The 24,739-nt window shown below is 46.5% G+C and overlaps 1 pseudogene; it reads right to left on the bottom strand.

Moving 5' to 3' along the window:
* Window positions 1-506: 506 nt before the first annotated feature.
* On the bottom strand, window positions 507-24,487 carry LOC147963138 (uncharacterized; annotated as a pseudogene).
* Between the last annotated feature and the right edge of the window lie 252 nt (window positions 24,488-24,739).

Genomic DNA, 24,739 nt, shown 5'->3' with positions numbered 1-24,739 from the left:
GCCTGGGGGCGATCGGGTTCTCAGCCGACGCCTGTTTTGAATTTTTTTTGAACAAATATTCGGCGAAAATTCGGCGAACTGGACAAATATTCAGCGAAATAGTAGATTATTTTGGCGAACTGAAATAGTTTTTATTACATAGATAAAATACTTAGAAAAAATACAAAACAGTCGCGACTACAGACCAAATAACGCGCGGAGAGAGGCAAAGTCGCCGCCGCCGCCGTTGTGCTCGTCGTCCTTCTCCTTCTTCGCGCAGCCGCCCCTGCTGGACCTCTGCCCGGGGTCGCCCTGACGGACCGGTGGCGGCGCGTCATCGTCGCTGTTGTCGTCGAGGACGACGATGCCTCCCTCGTCGCGGCCATGGCGCCGAGCGGCAAACTGCTCAAAGGCGCAGCGCTGGAGCTCCAGCTCCGTACGCGCCCAGTCTTCGCGCGCCCACTTCAAGGTCGCCGCGTCGTCGAGCCCTGGCTCCTCCTTCATGCCGGCTAGCCCTGGCTCCGTCTTCACGGCGGCGAGCCCCGGCTCCGTCTCCGTCTCCGGCTTGACAAAGCGGGGAGGAGCTGAGGAGGAGGCGCGCCCGCCGCCCTCGTTGATGACGATGCCGGCGTTGCGGCTGCGCCGGCCGAGTGGCGTCTCTGCTGCGGGCTCGGCCTTGACGCCGATCACCACCGGCAAGGCGGCGGAGGAGTGGTAGGAGGAGTGGGCGGAGGAGCGGGAGGAGGAAAAAGAGGAGTCGAACCTCCTGGGCATCCATTGGCCGGCGCTTCGGCGAGGGACTGGGTGGCAGCGGTAGGGTACCTCATCGGCGGGTCGTTGCCGCCCTCGAGGTGCCGGAAAACGGCGTGGAGCGTGCGGCCGGGGGCGCCCCCCGCTGTTCTTGGTGCCCCGCACCACCGGCGCCCCGTTGGTGGAGGCCAGCCGCTGCGCCTGCCGGTGCTGGAAGTACAGCGCCCACGCCTTATGGTTGCCGGCGGCGTACCGCGGGAGGGCTCGCTGCTCCTCCGTCAGCGACGCCCGCACGCGGTCGACCTCGTCGGCGAAGTAGTCGGCGCATGCGGTGACGTCGGGTAGCGGGAGGGGGACGCGAACCGGCGCCGAGCCTCCACCCCCCAGCCCTGCGCGCATGTCGGGAGGCGCTGGGATGTTGGCCTCGAACAGCAAGTGGGCTTCCCACTCGTGCATCTTGCGGCGGCCGAAGCCATTGGCCGCTGCCCCATCGCCGGGGAATCGTTCGCCCATCGTCGCGGCTGGGCTCGGGGAGAGAGGGGAGGAACGTCGGCGGCGGCTGCGCACGGGGAGAGAAAGGCAGAGCATGGCGGCTATGGGCGGGTGTGGCCATAGGCGAGGGGGAGGAGTTGCTTTATAGCGGCCGGGGGTGGGCGCTGTGTGTATGCGTGGCGGGAGGGGGGTGACGCCGCGCCGCCCGTGAGGAATCAATGGAAGGCTGACCGGCGGCAGCCTTGCCATTGATTCCCCGCAGGAAACTGAGGCGTTGTGAGGACGACGAGGTGAGTATCACTGACTCGACGGGCCCGCAGTTCGTTCGCGCCAAAATCGCTTGGCCCGGCGCCCCCGGTTCGGCCTGGGTCCGCCGACGCCAGTTTCGGACCAAACCGGCGAAAAACAGGCTAGTCGGGGCGCGTCTCGGCCGATTTTGAGGCGTCTGCGCTAAAAAAAATCGTCTGGAGAGCCTGTTGGGGGCGCGGCTGGAGTTGATCTTACTTATGCAGATCAGATGGAAGGCTTGTGGTAGCTTGCCACTATAAAATAACAAGAGTAGCTTGGTTTGCTGGTAATCTTAGGACAAATGAAAGCTAAGAATGCAGAGTTCACTTAGGTGTCGCTGCACGCCCGCAAAGTACACAAGGCAAAGCATGCATTTGGATTCTGGACAGCAATGCATGCTTTCGGTAAATGATTGAGAAATGTGCAGTAGTAGATTGAATCACTAAAGCTTGAATGAGCAGGCCATCAGTAACACAGTTGCGACCTCCAAATTTTGTACAGCAGTTGATGTCTGAAAGCCGGACAGCCGTCCAAGACAGTAGCTTGGGGATTAATCTCTCATTCAACTAGAGAACTGCTTCACAACAAAATACAGTACGATACAATTAGTCGATGTAACATCCTGAATCTTGGTTATGCTTTTTAGCAGTAGTTTTTAGAAAGTTTGTCGGCCGATAAAAATCCTTGAATCGCTAACCCCAGTCAAGGAGTCCTTTACTCCTTGTCACGGTTCCATGCATTTCCTTTAGATCATTCCAGGTTGAAACAAAACTTTGTTTGTGTATGCTGCTTGATGCCGGTTTGCCTGTGCTTGATGCTTAGCTGAAACCTTTGTTTTTAGTTCAAAAGAATTTCATTGGAAAAATCTTATACTAATGTTTTTGAAATTTCTACTCCTTAACTGAAAATTGAAAATGCCGTCAAGATCACACTTTGCAATATAATAAGATAAATTGTGCTATTGTTTTTTCCAGTGTTGCAAGTTAAGAACAGTTCTACTGTTACGTCTCCTGCAAAGAACATATTAGGCTGCTTTCTTGCTTTCCATAGTGCTAAATAACATCTTTACACATCTAACAGAGTGATATCTTTACAACCAACGAAAAACTTAGATTTGTCCGCTCGAACCGATTCATATTTACTGAAACTGTAATTACTTTGATCTTCTCATCTGTGCAAAACAGTGTTCTACTGTTTTCTGAGTTCTGGACCTGCCATTGAAAGTTTTGTTGTTTTCTATACGCTAGTCCAGTTCTCATTCTAAGTTAAATATACTCTAGAAATCTGTATCGGACGTACCATTTTCTGGCACTTGTTTGTTAAATCATTAGATGCAACGAGTTCTTTGGGAGAAAAAACAGTTTTTGGAGTTCCGGAAACGCAACGGGCCCTGGTGTTGGGTGCTGCCCGTTCTGCGGGCCTGAAAAGGATTCGAACCATATCTTCTTCACCTACGTGTCTGCGCAGTTTCTCTGGAATTGTTTCCGCGAAATAGTGGGTGGAAGCTGGGTCCACAACAAATTCTCCACCCTCTTCGCCGAACTCCAGGCGTTACCACTCTCGTCTCGCCACATTAGGTGGTTGACTATTGGTGTTCTCGCCTGGACGCTGTAGACCGTTAGGAATAAGCTTGTGATTCAGCGTATCCTTCTTCGCCGCGCTACTGACGCTTTGTTTAAATGGTCTAGTTACTTGCAGCTTTGGCGGCCACTTAGCTGAAGGAAATATGCCCTAGAGGCAATAATAAAGTTATTATTTATTTCCTTATTTCATGATAAATGTTTATTATTCATACTAGAATTGTATTAACCGGAAACATGATAAATGTCTGAATACATGATAAAGATGGTTATGTTTCCTAACCATGAAAAAGAGTTGTTATTTGATTAACAGGATCACATCATTAGGAGAATGATGTGATTGACATGATCCATTCCGTTAGCTTAGCACACGATCGTTTGGTATGTTGCTATTGCTTTCTTCATGACTTATACATGTTCCTATGACTATGAGATTATGCAACTCCCATTTACCGGAGAAACACTTTGTGTGCTACCAAACGTCACAACGTAACTGGGTGATTATAAAGGAGCTCTACAGGTGTCTCCAAAGGTACATGTTGGGTTGGCGTATTTCGAGATTAGGATTTGTCACTCCGATTGTCGGAGAGGTATCTCTGGACCCTCTCGGTAATGCACATCACATAAGCCTTGCAAACATTGCAACTAATGAGTTAGTTGCGAGATGATGTATTACGGAACGAGTAAAGAGACTTGCCGGTAACGAGATTGAACTAGGTATTGAGATACCGACGATCGAATCTCGGGCAAGTAACATACCGATGACAAAGGGAACAACGTATGTTGTTATGCGGTCTGACCGATAAAGATCTTCGTAGAATATGTAGGAGCCAATATGAGCATCCAGGTTCCGCTATTGGTTATTGACCGGAGACATGTCTCGGTCATGTCTACATTGTTCTCGAACCGTAGGGTCCGCACGCTTAATGATACGATGACAATTTCATTATGAGTTTATGTATTTTGATGTACCGAATGTTGTTCGGAGTCCCGGATATGATCACGGACATGACAAGGAGTCTCGGAATGGTCGAGACATAAAGATTGATATATTGGAAGCCTATGTTTGGACATCGGAAGTGTTCCGGGTGAAATCCGCATTTTACCGGAGTACCAGGAGGTTACCGGAACCCCCCGGTAACCTAATGGGCCTTATTGGGCCTAGTGGAGGAAGAGGAGAGGAGGCCTAGGGGCTGCCCCCCCCCCCCAAGTCCGAATTGGACAAGGAGGGGGCGGCGCCCCCCCCCCTTTTTCCTTTCCCCCTCTCTTCCTTCCCCCCCAAGTCCTAATCCAACTAGGGAAAGGGGTAGTCCTACTCCCGGTGGGAGTAGGACTCCTCCGGCGCGCCTCCTCCTAGGGCCGGCTGCACCCCCCCTTGCTCCTTTATATACGGGGGCAGGTGGGCACCTCTAGACACACAAGTTGATCTTCGTGATTGTTCTCTTAGCCGTGTGCGGTGCCCCCTTCCACCATAATCCTCGATAATATTGTAGCGGTGCTTAGGAGAAGCCCTGCGGCGGTAGAACATCAAGATCGTCACCACGCCGTCGTGCTGACGGAACTCTTCCCCGACACTTTGCTGGATCGGAGTCCGGGGATCATCATCGAGCTGAACATGTGCCAAGAACTTGGAGGTGCCGTAGTTTCGGTGCTTGGATCGGTCGGATCGTGGAGACGTACGACTACATCAACCGCGTTGATATAACGCTTCCGCTTTCGGTCTACGAGGGTACGTGAACAACACTCTCCCCTCTCGTTGCTATGCATCACCATGATCTTGCGTGTGCGTAGGAATTTTTTTGAAATTACTACGTTCCCCAACAGTGGCATCCGAGCCTAGGTTTTATGTGTTGATGTTATTTGCACGAGTAGAACACAAGTGAGTTGTGGGCGATATAAGTCATACTGCTTACCAGCATGTCATACTTTGGTTCGGCAGTATTGTTGGATGAAGCGGCCCAGACCGACATTACGCGTACGCTTACACGAGACTGGTTCTACCGACGTGCTTTGCACACAGGTGGCTGGCGGGTGTCAGTTTCTCCAACTTTAGTTGAACCGAGTGTGACTACGCCCGGTCCTTGCGAAGGTTAAAACAACACCAACTTGACAAACTATCCTTGTGGTTTTGATGCGTAGGTAAGATTGGTTCTTGCTTAAGCCCGTAGCAGCCACGTAAAACTTGCAACAAACAAAGTAGAGGACATCTAACTTGTTTTTGCAGGGCATGTTGTGATGTGATATGGTCAAGACATGATGCTTAATTTTATTGTATGAGATGATCATGTTTTGTAACTGAGTTATCGGCAACTGGCAGGAGCCATATGATTGTCGCTTTATTGTATGCAATGCAATCGCCCTGTAATGCTTTACTTTATCACTAAGCGGTAGCGATAGTCGTAGAAGCATAAGATTGGCGAGACGAGAACGATGCTACGATGGACATCAAGGTGTCGCGCCGGTGACGATGGTGATCATGACGGTGCTTCGAAGATGGAGATCACAAGCACAAGATGATGATGGCCATATCATATCACTTATATTGATTGCATGTGATGTTTATCTTTTATGCATCTTATCTTGCTTTGATTGACGGTAGCATTATAAGATGATTCCTCACTAAATTATCATAGTAAAAGTGTTCTCCCTGAGTATGCACTGTTGCGAAAGTTTTTCGTGCTGAGACACCACGTGATGATCGGGTGTGATAGGCTCTACGTTCAAATACAACAGGTGCAAAACAGTTGCACACGCAGAATACTCAGGTTAAACTTGACGAGCCTAACATATAACAGATATGGCCTCGGAACACGGAGACCGAAAGGTCGAGCATGAATCATATAGTAGATATGATCAACATAGTGATGTTCACCATTGAAACTACTCAATCTCACGTGATGATCGGACATGGTTTAGTTGATATGGATCACGTGATCACTTAGAGGATTAGAGGGATGTCTATCTAAGTGGGAGTTCTTAAGTAATATGATTAAATTGAACTTAAATTTATCATGAACTTAGTCCTGGTAGTATTGGCATATCTATGTTGTAGATCAATAGCTCGCGTTGTTGCTTCCCTGTGTTTATTTTGATATGTTCCTATAGAAAATTGTGTTGAAAGATGTTAGTAGCAATGATGCGGATTGGATCCGTGATCTGAGGTTTATCTTCATTGCTGCACAGAAGAATTATGTCCTTGATGCACCGCTAGGTGACAGACCTATTGCAGGAGCAGATGCAGACGTTATGAACGTTTGGCTAGCTAAATATGATGACTACTTGATAGTTTAGTGCACCATGCTTAACGTCTTAGAATCAGGACTTCAACGACGTTTTGAACGTCATGGAGCATATGAGATGTTCCAGGAGTTGAAGTTAATATTTCAAGCAAATACCCGAGTTGAGAGATATGAAGTCTCCAACAAGTTCTATAGCTAAAATATGGAGGAGAATCGCTCAACTAGTGAGCATGTGCTCAGATTGTCTGGATACTACAATCGCTTGAATCAAGTGGGAGTTAATCTTCCAGATAAGATAGTGATTGACAGAATTCTCTAGTCACCATCACCAAGTTAGTAGAACTTCGTGATGAACTATAGTATGCAAGGGATGACGAAAACGACTCCCGAGCTTTTCATGATGATGAAATCGATGAAGGTAGAAATCAAGAAAGAGCATCAAGTGTTGATGGTTGACAAGATCACTAGTTTCAAGAAAAGGGCAAAAGGAAAAAAGGGGAACTTCAAGAAAAACAGCAAGCAAGTTGCTGCTCAAGTGAAGAAGACCAAGTCTGGTCCTAAGCCTGAGACTAAGTGCTTCTACTGCAAAGGGACTAGTCACTGGAAGTGGAACTACCCCAAGTGATTGGCGGATAAGAAGGATGGCAAAGTGAACATAAGTATATTTGATATACATGTTATTGATGTGTACTTTACTAGTGTTTATAGCAACCCCTCAGTATTTCATACTAGTTCAGTTACTAAGATTAGTAACTTGAAACGGGAGTTGCAAAATAAACAGAGACTAGTTAAGGGTGAAGTGACGATGTATGTTGGAAGTGGTTCCAAGATTGATATGATCATCATCACACACTCCCTATACTTTTGGGATTAGTGTTGAACCTAAATAAGTGTTATTTGGTGTTTGCGTTGAGCATGAATATGATTTGATCATGTTTATTGTAATACGGTTATTCATTTAAGTAAAAGAATAAATTGTTGTTCTGTTTACATGAATAGAACCTTATATGGTTACACACCTAATGAAAATAGTTCATTGGATCTCGATCGTAGTGATACACATATTCATAATATTGAAGCCAAAAAATGCAAAGTTAATAATGATAGTGCAACTTATTTGTGGCACTGCCGTTTAGGTCATATTGGTGTAAAGCGCATGAAGAAACTCCATGTTGATGGAATTTTGGAATCACTTGATTATGAATCACTTGATGCTTGCGAACCATGCCTCATGGGCAAGATGACTAAGAGTCCGTTCTCCGGAACAATGGAGCGAGCAACTGACTTATTGGAAATAATACATACTAATGTATGCAGTCCGATGTGTGTTGAGGCTCATGGCGGGTATCGTTATTTTCTGACCTTCACAGATGATTTGAGCAGATATGGGTATATCTACTTGATGAAACATAAGTCTAAAACATTTGAAAAGTTCAAAGAATTTCAGAGTGAAGTGGAAAATCATCGTGACTAGAAAATAAAGTTTCTACGATCTGATCGCGGAGATAAATATTTGAGTTACGAGTTTGGTCTTCAATTAAACCAATGTGGAATAGTTTCACAAATTCGTGCCACCTGGAACACCACAGTATAATGGTGTGTCCGTGTTGGAAATATGCCCTAGAGGCAATAATAAAAGCATTATTATTATATTTCCTTATTTATGATAATTGTCTTTATTCATGCTATAATTGTGTTATCCGGAAATCGTAATACATGTGTGAATAACAGACACCAACATGTCCCTAGTAAGCCTCTAGTTGACTAGCTCGTTGATCAATAGATAGTCATGGTTTCCTGACTATGGACATTGGATGTCATTGATAACGAGATCACATCATTAGGAGAATGATGTGATGGACAAGACCCAATCCTAAACATAGCACAAGATCGTATAGTTCGTTTGCTAGAGTTTTCCAATGTCGAGTATCTTTTCCTTAGACCATGAGATCGTGTAACTCTCGGATACCGTAGGAGTGCTTTGGGTATACCAAACGTCACAACGTAACTGGGTGACTATAAAGGTAGACTACGGGTATCTCCGAAAGTGTCTGTTGGGTTGACATGGATCAAGACTGGGATTTGTCACTCCGTATGACGGAGAGGTATCACTGGGCCCACTCGGTAATGCATCATCATAATGAGCTCAAAGTGACCAAGTGTCTGGTCACGGGATCATGCATTACGGTACGAGTAAAGTGACTTGCCGGTAACGAGATTGAACGAGGTATTGGGATATCGACGATCGAATCTCGGGCAAGTAGCATATCGATTGACAAAGGGAATTGCATACGGGGTTGATTGAATCCTCGACATCGTGGTTCATCCGATGAGATCATCGTGGAGCATGTGGGAGCCAACATGGGTATCCAGATCCCGCTGTTGGTTATTGACCGGAGAGTCGTCTCGGTCATGTCTGCTTGTCTCCCGAACCCATAGGGTCTACACACTTAAGGTTCGGTGACGCTAGGGTTGTGAAGATATGTATATGCAGTAACCCGAATGTTGTTCAGAGTCCCGGATGAGAGCCCGGACGTCACGAGGAGTGCCGGAATGGTCCGGGGGTAAAGAATTATATATAGGAAGTGTTGTTTCGGCCATCGGGACAAGTTTCGGGGTCACCGGTATTGTACCGGGACCACCGAAAGGGTCCCGGGGGTCCACCGGGTGGGGCCACCTATCCCGGAGGGCCCCATGGGCTGAAGTGGGAGGGAACCCAGCCCATAGTGGGCTGGGGCGCCACCCCCCCTAGGGCCCATGCGGCTAGGGTTGAGGGGAAACCCTAAAGGCGGGCGCCCCCTTGCTTGGGGGGCAAGCCCCCCACCCTAGGCCGCCGCCCCCCCTAGTAGATTCCATCTACTAGGGCCGGCGCCCCCCTAGAACCCCTATATATAGTGGGGGAGAGGAGGGACTTCATACCCCAGCCCCTGGCGCCTCCCTCTCTCCCCGTTACATCTCTCCCTCGTAGTATAGGCGAAGCCCTGCTACTGTGACGCCCTGCATCCACCACCACGCCGTCGTGCTGCTGGATCTTCGTCAACCTCTCCTTCCCCCTTGCTGGATCAAGAAGGAGGAGACGTCTCCCGTCCCGTACGTGTGTTGAACGCGGAGGTGCCGTCCGTTCGGCGCTTGGTCATCAGTGATTTGGATGACGTCGTGTTCGACTACATCATCACCGTTCTTTGAACGCTTCCGTGCGCGATCTACAAAGGTATGTAGATGCATCCGATGACTCGTTGCTAGATGAACTCCTAGATGGATCTTGGTGAAACGAGTAGGAAAATTTTTGTTTTCTGCAACGTTCCCCAATAGTGGCATCATGAGCTAGGTCTATGCGTAGTTCTTCTTGCGCGAGTAGAACACAATTTGTTGTGGGCGTAGATTTGTCAACTTTCTTGCCGCTACTAGTCTTTTCTTGCTTCAGCGGCATTGTGGGATGAAGCGGCCCGGACCAACCTTACACGTACGCTTACGTGAGACCGGTTCCACCGACTAACATGCACTAGTTGCATAAGGTGGCTGGCGGGTGTCTATCTCTCCCACTTTAGTTGGAGCGGATTCGATGAACAGGGTCCTTATGAAGGGTAAATAGAAGTTGACAAATCACTTGTGGCTTTAACGTAGGTAAGAAGACGTTCTTGCTAGAACCCTAATTCAGCCACGTAAAACTTGCAACAACAATTAGAGGACGTCTAACTTGTTTTTGCAGCAAGTGGTTTGTGATATGATATGGCCAAAGTTGTGATGAATGATGAATGATCTATATGTGATGTATGAGATGTTCATGCTATTGTAATAGAAATCACGACTTGCATGTCGATGAGTATGACAACCGGCAGGAGCCATAGGAGTTGTCTTTATTCTTTTATATGACCTGCGTGTCATTGAGAAACGCCATGTAAATTACTTTACTTTATTGCTAAACGCGTTAGCCATAGTAGTAGAAGTAATAGTTGGCGAGAAACTTCATGGAGACACGATGATGGAGATCATGATGATGGAGATCATGGTGTCAAGCCGGTGACAAGATGATCATGGAGCCCCAAGATGGAGATCAAAGGAGCTATGTGATATTGGCCATATCATGTCACATTAATTATTTGATTACATGTGATGTTTATCATGTTTTGCATATTGTTTACTTAGAATGACGGTAGTAAATAAGATGATCCCTCATAACAATTTCAAGAAGTGTTCTCCCCTAACTGTGCACCGTTGCTAAAGTTCGTCATTTCGAAGCACGCCGTGATGATCGGGTGTGATAGATCCTTACGTTCACATACAACGGGTGTAAGACAGTTTTACACATGCAAAACACTTAGGGTTAACTTGACGAGCCTAGCATGTACAGACATGGCCTCGGAACACAGAAGACCGAAAGGTCGAGCATGAGTCGTATAGAAGATACGATCAACATGAAGATGTTCACCGACGTTGACTAGTCCGTCTCACGTGATGATCGGACACGGTCTAGTTAACTCGGATCATGTAATACTTAGATGACTAGAGGGATGTCTAATCTAAGTGGGAGTTCATTAATAATTTGATTAGATGAACTTAATTATCATGAACTTAGTCTAAAATCTTTGCAATATGTCTTGTAGATCAAATGGCCAACGTAGTCCTCAACTTCAACGCGTTCCTAGAGAAAACCGAGCTGAAAGACGATGGCAGCAACTATACGGACTGGGTCCGGAACCTGAGGATCATCCTCATAGCTGCCAAGAAAGATTATGTCCTACAACCACCGCTAGGTGAAGCTCCCGTCCCACAGAACCAAGATGTTATGAACGCTTGGCAGACACGTGTTGACGACTACTCCCTCGTTCAGTGCGGCATGCTTTACAGCTTAGCACCGGGGCTCCAAAAGCGTTTTGAGAGACATGGAGCATATGAGATGTTCGAAGAGCTGAAAATGGTTTTTCAAGCTCATGCCCGGATCGAGAGATATGAAGTCTCCGATAAGTTCTTCAGCTGTAAGATGGAGGAAAATAGTTCTGTCAGTGAGCACATAGTCACTATGTCTGGGTTACATAACCGCTTGTCTCAGCTGGGAGTTAATCTCCCGGATGATGCGGTCATTGACAGAATCCTCCAGTCGCTTCCACCAAGCTACAAGAGCTTTGTGATGAACTTCAACATGCAGGGGATGCAAAAGACCATTCCTGAGTTGTTCTCAATGCTGAAATCAGCGGAAGTAGAAGTCAAGAAGGAACATCAAGTGTTGATGGTCAATAAAACCACTAAGTTCAAGAAAGGCAAGGGTAAAAAGAACTTCAAGAAGGACGGCAAGGAGGTTGCCGTGCCCGGCAAGCAAGCTGCCGGGAAGAAGCCAAAGAATGGACCCAAGCCCGAGACTGAGTGCTTTTATTGCAAGGGAAGCGGTCACTGGAAGCGGAACTGCCCTAAATACTTAGCAGACAAGAAGGCCGGCAAAACAAAAGGTATATGTGATATACATGTAATTGATGTGTACCTGACCAGCACTCGTAGTAGCTCCTGGGTATTTGATACTGGTGCAGTTGCTCACATTTGTAACTCAAAGCAGGAGCTGCGGAATAAGCGGAGACTGGCGAAGGACGAGGTGACAATGCGCGTCGGGAATGGTTCCAAGGTCGATGTGATCGCCGTCGGCACGCTGCCTCTACATTTACCTACGGGATTAGTTTTAAACCTCAATAATTGTTATTTAGTGCCAGCTTTGAGCATGAACATTGTATGGGGATCTCGTTTAATTCGAGATGGCTACTCATTTAAATCTGAGAATAATGGTTGTTCCATTTATATGAGAGATATATTTTATGGTCATGCTCCTATGGTAAATGGTTTATTCTTAATGAATCTCGAGCGTATTGCTACACATATTCATAGTGTGAGTACCAAAAGATGTAAGGTTGATAATGATAGTCCCACATACTTGTGGCACTGCCGCCTTGGTCACATAGGTGTCAAACGCATGAAGAAGCTCCATGCAGATGAACTTTTAGAGTCTCTTGATTATGAATCATTTGACACGTGCGAACCATGCCTCATGGGTAAAATGACCAAGACTCCGTTCTCAGGAACAATGGAGCGAGCAACCAACTTATTGGAAATCATACATACTGATGTGTGCGGTCCAATGAGTGTTGAGGCTCGCGGTGGCTATCGTTATGTTCTCACCCTCACTGATGACTTGAGTAGATATGGGTATGTCTACTTAATGAAACACAAGTCTGAAACCTTTGAAAAGTTCAAGGAATTTCAGAGTGAGGTTGAGAATCAACGTGACAGGAAAATCAAGTTTCTACGATCAGATCGTGGAGGAGAATACTTGAGTCACGAATTTGGTACACACTTAAGAAAATGTGGAATAGTTTCACAACTCACGCCGCCTGGAACACCTCAGCGTAACGGTGTGTCCGAACGTCGTAATCGCACTCTATTGGATATGGTGCGGTCTATGATGTCTCTTACTGATTTACCGCTATCTTTTTGGGGCTATGCTTTAGAGACTGCCGCATTCACTTTAAATAGGGCTCCGTCGAAATCCGTTGAGACGACACCGTATGAATTATGGTTTGGGAAGAAACCTAAGCTGTCGTTTCTAAAAGTTTGGGGATGCGATGCTTATGTCAAGAAACTTCAACCTGAGAAGCTCGAACCCAAGTCGGAAAAATGCGTCTTCATAGGATACCCTAAAGAAACTATTGGGTATACCTTCTACCTAAGATCCGAAGGCAAGATCTTTGTTGCCAAGAACGGAATCTTTCTGGAAAAAGAGTTTCTCTCGAAAGAAGTAAGTGGAAGGAAAGTAGAACTTGATGAAGTATTACCTCTTGAACCGGAAAATGGCGCAACTCAAGAAAATGTTCCTGAGGTGCCTGCACCGACTAGAGAGGAAGTTAATGATAATGATCAAGATACTTCTGATCAAGCTCCTACTGAAATTCGAAGGTCCACAAGGACACGTTCCGCACCAGAGTGGTACGGCAACCCTGTCTTGGAAATCATGTTGTTAGACAACGGTGAACCTTCAAACTATGAAGAAGCGATGGCAGGCCCGGATTCCGAAAAATGGCTAGAAGCCATGAAATCCGAGATAGGATCCATGTATGAAAACGAAGTATGGACTTTGACTGACTTGCCCGTTGAACGGCGAGCCATAGAAAATAAATGGATCTTTAAGAAGAAGACAGACGCGGATGGTAATGTGACCATCTATAAAGCTCGACTTGTCGCTAAGGGTTATCAACAAGTTCAAGGGGTTGACTACGATGAGACTTTCTCACCGGTAGCGAAGCTAAAGTCCGTCCGAATCATGTTAGCAATTGCCGCATTCTACAATTATGAAATATGGCAAATGGACGTCAAAACGGCATTCCTTAATGGTTTCCTTAAGGAAGAATTGTATATGATGCAGCCGGAAGGTTTTGTCGATCCTAAGAATGCTGACAAGGTGTGCAAGCTCCAACGCTCGATTTATGGGCTGGTGCAAGCATCTCGGAGTTGGAACATTCGCTTTGATGAGATGATCAAAGCGTTTGGGTTTACGCAGACTTATGGAGAAGCCTGCGTTTACAAGAAAGTGAGTGGGAGCTCTGTAGCATTTCTCATATTATATGTAGATGACATACTATTTATGGGAAATGATATAGAACTCTTGGACAGCATCAAGGCCTACTTGAATAAGAGTTTTTCAATGAAGGACCTTGGAGAAGCTGCTTATATATTAGGCATCAAGATCTATAGGGATAGATCGAGATGCCTCATAGGTCTTTCACAAAGCACATACCTTGATAAGATATTGAAGAAGTTCAATATGGATCAATCTAAGAAGGGGTTCTTGCCTGTGTTACAAGGTATGAAATTGAGCTCAGCTCAATGTCCGACCACGGCAGAAGATATAGAAGAGATGAGCGTCATCCCCTATGCATCAGCCATAGGTTCTATTATGTATGCCATGCTGTGTACCAGACCTGATGTAAACCTTGCCGTAAGTTTGGTAGGAAGGTACCAAAGTAATCCCGGCAAGGAGCACTGGACAGCGGTCAAGAATATCCTGAAGTACCTGAAAAGGACTAAGGAAATGTTTCTCGTTTATGGAGGTGACGAAGAGCTCGTCGTAAAGGGTTACGTCGACGCTAGCTTCGACACAGATCTGGATGACTCTAATTCACAAACCGGATACGTGTATATTTTGAATGGTGGGGCAGTAAGCTGGTGCAGTTGCAAGCAGAGCGTTGTGGCGGGATCTACATGTGAAGCGGAGTACATGGCAGCCTCGGAGGCAGCACATGAAGCAATATGGGTGAAGGAGTTCATCACCGACCTAGGAGTCATACCCAATGCGTCGGGGCCGATCAAGCTCTTCTGTGACAACACTGGAGCTATTGCTCTTGCCAAGGAGCCTAGGTTTCACAAGAAGACAAGGCACATCAAGCGTCGCTTCAACTCCATTCGTGAAAATGTTCAAGATGGAGACATAGAGATTTGTAAAGTACATACGGACCTGAATGTAGCAGATCCGTTGACTAAACCTCTCCCTAGAGAAAAACATGATCAACACCAGAATTCCATGGGTGTTCGATTCATCACAATGTAACTAGATTATTGACTCTAGTGCAAGTGGGAGACTGTTGGAAATATGCCCTAGAGGCAATAATAAAAGCATTATTATTATATTTCCTTATTCATGATAATTGTCTTTATTCGTGCTATAATTGTGTTATCCGGAAATCGTAATACATGTGTGAATAACAGACACCAACATGTCCCTAGTAAGCCTCTAGTTGACTAGCTCGTTGATCAACAGATAGTCATGGTTTCCTGACTATGGACATTGGATGTCATTGATAACGAGATCACATCATTAGGAGAATGATGTGACGGACAAGACCCAATCCTAAACATAGCACAAGATCGTATAGTTCGTTTGCTAGAGTTTTCCAATGTCGAGTATCTTTTCCTTAGACCATGAGATCGTGTAACTCCCGGATACCGTAGGAGTGCTTTGGGTATACCAAACGTCACAACGTAACTGGGTGACTATAAAGGTAGACTACGGGTATCTCCGAAAGTGTCTGTTGGGTTGACATGGATCAAGACTGGGATTTGTCACTCCGTATGACGGAGAGGTATCATTGGGCCCACTCGGTAATGCATCATCATAATGATCTCAAAGTGACCAAGTGTCTGGTCACGGGATCATGCATTACGGTACGAGTAAAGTGACTTGCCGGTAACGAGATTGAACGAGGTATTGGGATATCGACGATCGAATCTCGGGCAAGTAGCATATCGATTGACAAAGGGAATTGCATACGGGGTTGATTGAATCCTCGACATCGTGGTTCATCCGATGAGATCATCGTGGAGCATGTGGGAGCCAACATGGGTATCCAGACCCCGCTTTTGGTTATTGACCGGAGAGTCGTCTCGGTCATGTCTGCTTGTCTCCCGAACCCGTAGGGTCTACACACTTAAGGTTCGGTGACGCTAGGGTTGTGAAGATATGTATATGCAGTAACCCGAATGTTGTTCGGAGTCCCGGATGAGATCCCGGACGTCACGAGGAGTTCCGGAATGGTCCGGAGGTAAAGAATTATATATAGGAAGTGCTGTTTCGGCCATCGGGACAAGTTTCGGGGTCACCGGTATTGTACCGGGACCACCGGAAGGGTCCCGGGGGTCCACCCGGTGGGGCCACCTATCCCGGAGGGCCCCATGGGCTGAAGTGGGAGGGAACCCAGCCCATAGTGGGCTGGGGCGCCACCCCCCTAGGGCCCATGCGGCTAGGGTTGAGGGGAAACCCTAAAGGGGGGCGCCCCCTTGCTTGGGGGGCAAGCCCCCCACCCTAGGCCGCCGCCCCCCTAGTAGATTCCATCTACTAGGGCCGGCGCCCCCCTAGCACCCCTATATATAGTGGGGGAGAGGAGGGACTTCATACCCCAGCCCCTGGCGCCTCCCTCTCTCCCCGTTACGTCTCTCCCTCATAGTATAGGCGAAGCCCTGCTACTGTGACGCCCAGCATCCACCACCACGCCGTCGTGCTGCTAGATCTTCGTCAACCTCTCCTTCCCCCTTGCTGGATCAAGAAGGAGGAGACGTATCCCGTCCCGTACGTGTGTTGAACGCGGAGGTGCCGTCCGTTCGGCGCTTGGTCATCGGTGATTTGGATCACGTCGTGTTCGACTACATCATCACCGTTCTTTGAACGCTTCCGTGCGCGATCTACAAAGGTATGTAGATGCATCCGATGACTCGTTGCTAGATGAACTCCTAGATGGATCTTGGTGAAACGAGTAGGAAAATTTTTGTTTTCTGCAACGTTCCCCAACAGTCCAAACGTCATAACCGTACTTTATTGGATATAGTGCAATCTATGATGTTTCTTACCGATTTACCACTATAGTTTTGGGGTTATGTATTAGAGACATCTGCATTCACGTTAAAAAGGGGCACCATCTAAGTCCGTTGAGACGACACAATATGAACTGTGGTTTGGCAAGAAACCAAAGTTGTCGTTTCTTAAAGTTTGGGGTTGCAATGCTTATAAGAAAAAGTTTCATCCTGATAAGCTCAAACCCAAATCGGAGAAATGTGTCTTCATAGGATACCCAAAGAAGACAGTTGGGTACACCTTCTATCACAGATCTGAAGGCAAGATATTCGTTGCTAAGAATGGATCCTTTCCAGAGAAGGAGTTTCTCTCGAAAGAAGTGAGTGGGAGGAAAGTAGAAAACTTGATAAGGTAATTGTACCTTCTCCCTTATTGGAAAGTAGTTCATCACAGAAATCTGTTCTTGTGACTACTACACCAATTAGTGAGGAAGCTAATGATGATGATCATGTAACTTCATATCAAGTTACTACCGAATCTCGTAGGTAAAAGAGTGAGATCCGCACCAGAGTGGTACAGTAATCCTGTTCTGGAAGTCATGTTACTAGACCATGACGAACTTGCGAACTATGAGGAAGCGATGATGAGCCCAGATTCCGCGAAATGGTTTGAGGCCATGAAATCTGAGATATGATCCACGTATGAGAACATAGTATGGACTTTGATGGATTTGCCCGATGATCGCCAAGCCATAGAAAATAAATGGATCTTCAAGAGGAAGACAGACGCTGATAGTAGTGTTACTATCTACAAAGCTAGAATTGTCGCAAAAGGTTTTCGACAAGTTCAAGGTGTTGACTACGATGAGAGTTTCTCACTCGTATCTATGCTTAAGTCTGTCCGAATCATGTTAGCAATTGTCGCATTTTATGAAATCTGGCAAATGGATAAACAAAACTGCATTCCTTAATGGATTTATTAAAGAAGAGTTGTATATGATGCAACTAGAAGGTTTTGTCGATCCTAAAGGTGTTAACTAAATATGCAAGCTACAGCGATCCATCTATGGACTGGTGCAAGCATCTCGGAGTTGGAATATAAGCCTTGTTGAGTTGATCAAAGCATATAGTTTTATACAGACTTGCGGTAAAGTCTGTATTTACAAGAAAGTGAGTGGGAGCACTACAACATTTCTGATAAATATATGTGAATGACATATTGTTGATCGGAAATAATGTAGAATTATTCTCCAAAGCATAAAGGAGTGTTTGAAAGGAGTTTTTTCAAAGAAAGACGTCGGTGAAGCTGCTTACATATTGAGCATCAAGATCTATAGAGATAGATCAAGACGCTTGATAAGTTTTTTCAATGAGTACATACCTTGACAAGATTTTGAAGTAGTTCAAAATGGAACAGTCAAAGAAAGAGTTCTTGACTGAGTTACAAGGTGTGAAATTGAGTAAGACTCAAAGCCCGACCACGGCAGAAGATAGAAAGAGAATGAAAGTCATTCCCTATGCCTCAGCCATAGGTTCTATAAAGTTGTTGTGTACCAGATCTATTGTATACCCTACACTGTGTTTGGCAAGGGAGTACAATAATGATCTAGGAGTAGATCACTGGACAGTGGTCAAAATTATCCTTAGCGGAATAAGGATATGTTTCTCGATTATGGAGGTGACAAAAGGTTCGTCGTAAAGAGTTACGTCGACACAAGATTTGACACCGATCTGGATGACTCTAAGTCTCGATCTAGATACATATTGAAACTGGGAGCTATTAGCTAGAGTAGCTCCGTGCAGAGAATTGTAGACATAGAATTTTGCAAAATACATACGGATCTGAATTTGGCAGATCCGTTGACTAAATTTCTCTCACAAGCAAAACATGATCACTCTTTGGGTGTTAATCACATAGCGATTTGAACTATATTATTGACTCTAGTAAACCCTTTGGGTGTTAGTCACATGGAGATGTGAACTAATCACATAAAGATGTGAACTATTGATGTTAAATCACATGACGACGTGATCTAGATTATTGACTCTAGTGCAAGTGGGAGACTGGAGGAAATATGCCCTAGAGGCAATAATAAAGTTATTATTTATTTCCTTATTTCATGATAAATGTTTATTATTCATGCTAGAATTGTATTAACCGGAAACATGGTACATGTGTGAATAAATAGACAAACAGAGTGTCACTAGTATGTGATGTGGGGTGGAACCCTAGATGGCCGATCTTTCACGAAAGGAGCGGATCCCTACGAAGAACGCGATGAACACGAGGGGAAACACGAGGGGAACACGAGAGAAATCACTCAACCAACAAGAAATAGATCACACATGCGCTAGATCCAATAACACAAAAAGATACATGATGATCCAAGGTCAACAAAGGACGATACAAAGTAACCGGTTCTTCTCCTAGAAGGAGGTCTTGATGGTGCCACCCAAGAGGGGGTCTTGAATCCAAGGATCTTCTCCGAAGAGGGGCCGCAGTCTCTCTCGAGGAGGAGATTGGTATGGATGAGCGAAGCTCTATCTCACATATGAGCTAAACCAACGCTAACCCTAACTAGGAGGAGGTGGGGGTCTATATATAGTGCTAGTACAAGTTGGGACGAGTTGGAGGGGTACATGGGCCCTTGGCCCATTCACTGTGCGCAGACAGGCGCCGGATGTCCGGGCTGGGGCCCGGATGTCCGGGCGTTCGCGGGAGGCCGGATGTCCGGGGCACGGGCCGAATGTCCGGGTCGGCGTGGCCGGTCTCGGAGCTCTCTGGATAGCGGGGTCCGGATGTCCGGGCTGGGGGCCCGGATGTCCGGGGCTTCGTGGGAGGCCAGATGTCCGGGGCTCGGGCCGGATGTCCGGGCCGAAGTGGCCAACCTACGGGTGTCTTCTGTCGCTGGTGCCGGATATCCGGGCTTGGGGGGCCAGATGTCCGGGGGTTCCGGAGGAGCCGGATGTCCGGGGCTTGGGGCCGGATGTCCGGGCCCTGGAGCTTCCTTTGCCTCCTTCCGATGGTTCTCTTCATTTGTGGACTTGGCGGCTTGTCCGTCTTCACGTGCATCTTCGGGGGGCTCCTCTTGACACCTAATCATGCATAGCATATCGGATTTAGGTAGTAGCCATGTCTCGAGTGGATCATATGTGATATCACTAAGGAAAGAAGTCACCTCGTTCTCGAGGGCTCTAGCTCGTGCTCGTGTCATGGGTCCTCTTGGCTCTTGATGAGACGGTTGTAGGTCCATGGGGATGATCGTGGGATGCTCCGCATCATCTCCCCTCCCTTGGGAAAGATCCGACCTCGGATCGAAATCCTCATCACCATGGTACGGGGAGAGATCTTTGATGTTGAAGATGTCGCTCAAGGAGTACTTGTCGCGTGGGATGTCGATCTTGTATGCATTGTTGTTGTAGCGTGCAAGTACCTTGAAGGGTCCATCCGCTCGGGGTAGTAGCTTGGACTTGCGTTCATTGGGGAAGCGATCCTTGCGAAGGTGTAGCCACACAAGATCTCCAACATGGAACATCATGGGTTGCTTGTTGACGTTGAGCTTGGTCGCGAGTCGTTGTAATTGGCGCTCGATGGTGTTCCTTGTATCTTCATGCATTTTCTTGAGGAAGTTGGCTCGTGCACTTGCGTCCAAGTTAGTGCGCTCTTGAAGCGGTAGAGGTAGAATGTCCAATGGGGACAATGGGTTGAAGCCATAGACGACCTCGAAGGGGGACTTGCCGGTAGTCGAATGTCTTGCTCGGTTGTAGGCGTACTCGGCGATGGGTAGGCACTCTCGCACTCCTTGATGTTCTTCTTGATCAACACGTGTAGGAGGGTGGAGAGCGTACGGTTGGTTACCTCCGTTTGGCCGTCGGTTTGTGGATGGTATGCCGAAGAGAACAAGAGCTTGATTCCAAGCTTGGCGCACAAGGTCTTCCAAAAGTAACTCAAGAACTTGATGTCCCGGTCCGAGACAATCGTCTTTGGCACTCCATGAAGGCGCAAGATTTCCCTACAGAACAAATTTGCAATATGTGAAGCATCGTCTATCTTGTTGCAAGGAATGAAATGAGCCATTTTAGAGAAACAGTCCACAACAACAAAAACGGAATCCTTGCCATTTCGAGTTCTAGGCAAACCAAGCACAAAATCCATGCTAATATCTTCCCATGGTTGATATGGAATTGGAAGTGGCATATAGAGGCCATGAGATTGGGCTTTGGACTTAGCTTTGCGACATGTAGAACACCGGTTGGTGAAGCGATTGACGTCGCGATGCATCTTGGGCCAAAAGTAGTTCTCGGAGAGCGTAGCAAATGTCTTTTCGCGTCCAAAGTGTCCCATGAGTCCACCGCCATGAGATTCCTGCAAAAGCAACAAACGCAAAGAGGACTCGGGGATGCAAAGTTTGTTAGCTCTCATAAGATATCCATCTTTGATATAGTATAGATCCTAAGAAGTATGCATCAAACACTTGGTATAAGGTATTGCAAATGTAGGATCATGTTCATACAATTCTTTGATATGCTCAAAACCAATGACATTCAACTCAAGTGTAGTGACAAGCATGCATATACGGGAAAGCGCATCCGCCACAACATTTTCTTTACCCTTAATGTACTTGATGACATAAGGAAATGACTCAATAAATTCACTCCATTTAGCATGACGCTTGTTCAACTTAGTTTGACCCTTAAGGTATTTAAGTGTTTCATGGTCGGTATGGATGATGAACTCATGAGGTCGAAGGTAATGTTCCCATTCATGCAAAAATCGCACTAAAGCATATAGCTCTTTGTCATAGATGGGGTAATTGAGTTGCGCTCCGGAGAGTTTCTCACTAAAATATGCAACGGGGCGCTTCTCTTGCGTTAACACGCCTCCTATACCATTACCACTAGCATCGCAATGAATTTCGAAAGGTTTGTCAAAGTTGGGTAATGCAAGCACGGGAGCATGAGTAAGCAAATTCTTAAGCTCATTGAAAGCAATATCTTGCGATGGTCCCCAAACAAACGGTGCATTTTTCTTACTCAAAGTATGCAAAGGTGAAGCAATGGTGCTAAAATCCTTCACAAATCTACGATAGAAACCGGCTAAACCAAGAAAACTACGCACTTGTTGCAAATTGGTTGGTTGGGGCCAAGTTTTAATAGCATTGATCTTATATTCATCAACATGAACACCCTTAGAAGAAACTACGAAACCCAAGAAAACAAGCTTGTCAACACCAAATAGGCTTTTTTCCATATTAGCATAAAGTTGTTCTTTTCGAAGAGTTTGCAGCACGGTGCGAAGGTGGGTGACATGCTCTTTGAGAGATTTGCTAAACACAAGGATATCATCAAAGTAGACAACAACAAATTCACCAATGTAAGGGCGAAACAACGTAATGCATGAGACGCATGAAAGTACCGGGTGCTTCCGATAAACCCATAGGCATGACTAACCACTCATATAGACCAAACTTTGTTTTGAAAGCGGTTTTCCATTCATCACCCTCTTGTATGCAGATTTGATAGTAACCACTTTTAAGATCAATTTTAGAAAAGATAGTGGCACCGCTAAGTTCATCAAGCATATCATCAAGGCGTGGAATGGGGTACCTATATCTAACGGTAATAGCATTGATAGGTCTACAATCGGAGCACATGCGAAAGGTACCGTCACGTTTTGGTACAAGAATGACCGGTACGGCACAAGGACTTAAACTTTCACGCACATGTCCATGGTCTATGAGATGATTTACTTGCCTTTGTATTTCTTTGGTTTCTTCGGGGTTGACGCGGTATGGTGCTTTGTTGGGAAGCGGCGCTCCGGGGATGAGATCAATTCGGTGTTCAATGCCTCGTAGTGGTGGTAACCCGGAGGTAGCTCATCGGGGAAAACATCTTGGAATTCCTGCAATAGAGAGGATAACACCAAAGGTAGATCGTGAGAGTTGTTAGCTTTTGTGACCTCGTCCTTGCACAATAGGACATAGTGTAGGACACGTGATGGGTTCTCACACACTTCTCTCATCTCACGTTTGGTGGCAAAGAGAACTAAGTTTTGCTTGTCGCACATCGTGGAGGCACTCAATTTGGGCTTGTGGCGCTCACTTTCTTTTTGGTGGTTCGCTCTCTCACTATTTTCTCCACGATGGGTGGCTTGCTTGTCGGCGAGCACTTGGCTTGGAGACATAGGACGTAGCACAAACTCTTTCCCTTTCATCTTGAAGCTATAGTGATTTGTACGCCCATTGTGAATGACACCTCGGTCAAATTGCCATGGTCGTCCAAGGAGGAGGTGGCAAACGGTCATCGGAAGGACATCACACTCCAAAGTGTCTTCATAGGCGCCGATCTTGAAACAGACTTGTACTCTATGCTCGACTTGTATGGTGCCGGTGTCGCTTAGCCATTGAACCTTGTAGGGGTGCGGGTGCTTCATCTTGACCAATTGGAGCTTAGAGCAAAGTTCTTCACTTGCTAAGTTGTGGCAACTACCTCCATCGATGATGACCTTGACGGAACGTCCATTGATGCCGGCCTTTGTGTGGAAGATATGGCATCTTTGATCTTCGTCTTGTTGATGTTGAAGAGTCAAGACCTTGGAGACAACAAGAGCGGGACTTGAATCTTCATCGCAAAAGACTTGGTCATCTTCATCTTCATTGTTCACTTGTCGGTGCATGGCCACTTGCTCAAGAGCTCCCATTTCTCCTTCACTCATGGAGTCATAGGTTCCATCGTCGTTGAGGATCATGGTGCGCTTGTTTGTGCACTCGAAGGATTTGTGGCCTCGGCCTCCACATGTGAAACATTTGATAGAACATGTTTTGACGGTCTCATCGGTTGGAGTAGATGATGATGAAGCTTTCTTGAAGGTGCTTGTAGGATGAGGACGACTTGAGCTTGTCGAAGCTTTCTTGTAACTTGACTTGTCGCCGTTGCTTGTAGATGGCTTGGATGAGGTAGAAGGCGTTGGAGTTGTCGAAGCTTGATTGTTGGAGAGGCCATAGGACTTGGATGAGAACTTGGCATACTTGAAGTCGTCTTGTACTTGCCGTACCGCTTTGGTAGCTTGATGCACTAGCTCGATGAGGTTCGAGTATGGTTGGAAGTTGGCGATCTTCTTGATAGGATGATTTAGTCCATTCAAGAACCGTGCCATAGTTTGCTCATCATCTTCCTTGATGTTGGCTCGTATCATGGCAATATCCATTTCCTTGTAGTACTCTTCAACGCTCTTGGTTCCTTGTTTGAGTTGTTGAAGTTTCTTCAAGAGGTCTCGGTTGTAGTAGTTTGGCACGAATCGTGCTCTCATGACATCTTTCATTTGTCTCCAAGTGGTGATGGATGGTTCACCTCTTGCCGCTCGGCGCTCAATGACTTGTTCCCACCAAATGAGGACGTAGTCTTGGAATTCGAGGGATGCCATTGCGATCTTCTTCTCTTCTTCGTAGTTGTGCAAGCGGAAAATTTTATCAAACTTCAATGCCCATGAGATGTATTCTTCGGGGTCATTGCTTCCATTGAACTTGGGCATGGTGAACTTTAGCTTGCCATAGCGTTGCTCTTCATTGTGTTGGGGTCGTGGATGATGACGCCCATGTCGTTGAGGATTGACAATATCATGTTGCTCTTGGCGAGGAGGATTGTCGACCTCATGTTGCTCTTGGCGAGGATTGGGTCCATTATCTTCTTGCTCTTGATGGACTTGACATTCTTGTCTCGCTTGAGGGGAAGCTTGTCTATCTTGACGAGGAGCTTGTCGATGCACACGTGCTTGGTAAAGCCTTTCTTGAGCTTCATCGCGAAGTGCTTCTTGATGTAGTCGAGCTTGTCGGCCACCATTGGCTACGGCACGACTTGAGTCACGAAGGGCACATTGCACCTCAAGTGCTTGAGCTTCACGGAGTTGTTGTGGTTCTTGGCGTTCCGCCTCGGCGTCTTGTGCATCTTGATGTTGTCACGCTCGCTGCTCTTGTTCTTGTTGTCGTTGACGTTGTCGTTCTTGTGCTTGTGCGAAAGCGGCTTGGTTTTGGCGATGTCGATGCTCTTGAGAGTCGGTGTCGTGTAGAGGATTGCGGTTAGCTTGATGATCTT

Source organism: Triticum urartu, chromosome 6A (assembly GCF_056163025.1).
Source record: "Triticum urartu cultivar PI428250 chromosome 6A, HENAU_Tu73, whole genome shotgun sequence".
Taxonomy (NCBI): Eukaryota; Viridiplantae; Streptophyta; class Magnoliopsida; order Poales; family Poaceae; genus Triticum; species Triticum urartu.
Note: the sequence above shows the minus strand (reverse complement) of the source record. Positions and strands in the feature narration are given on the sequence as shown.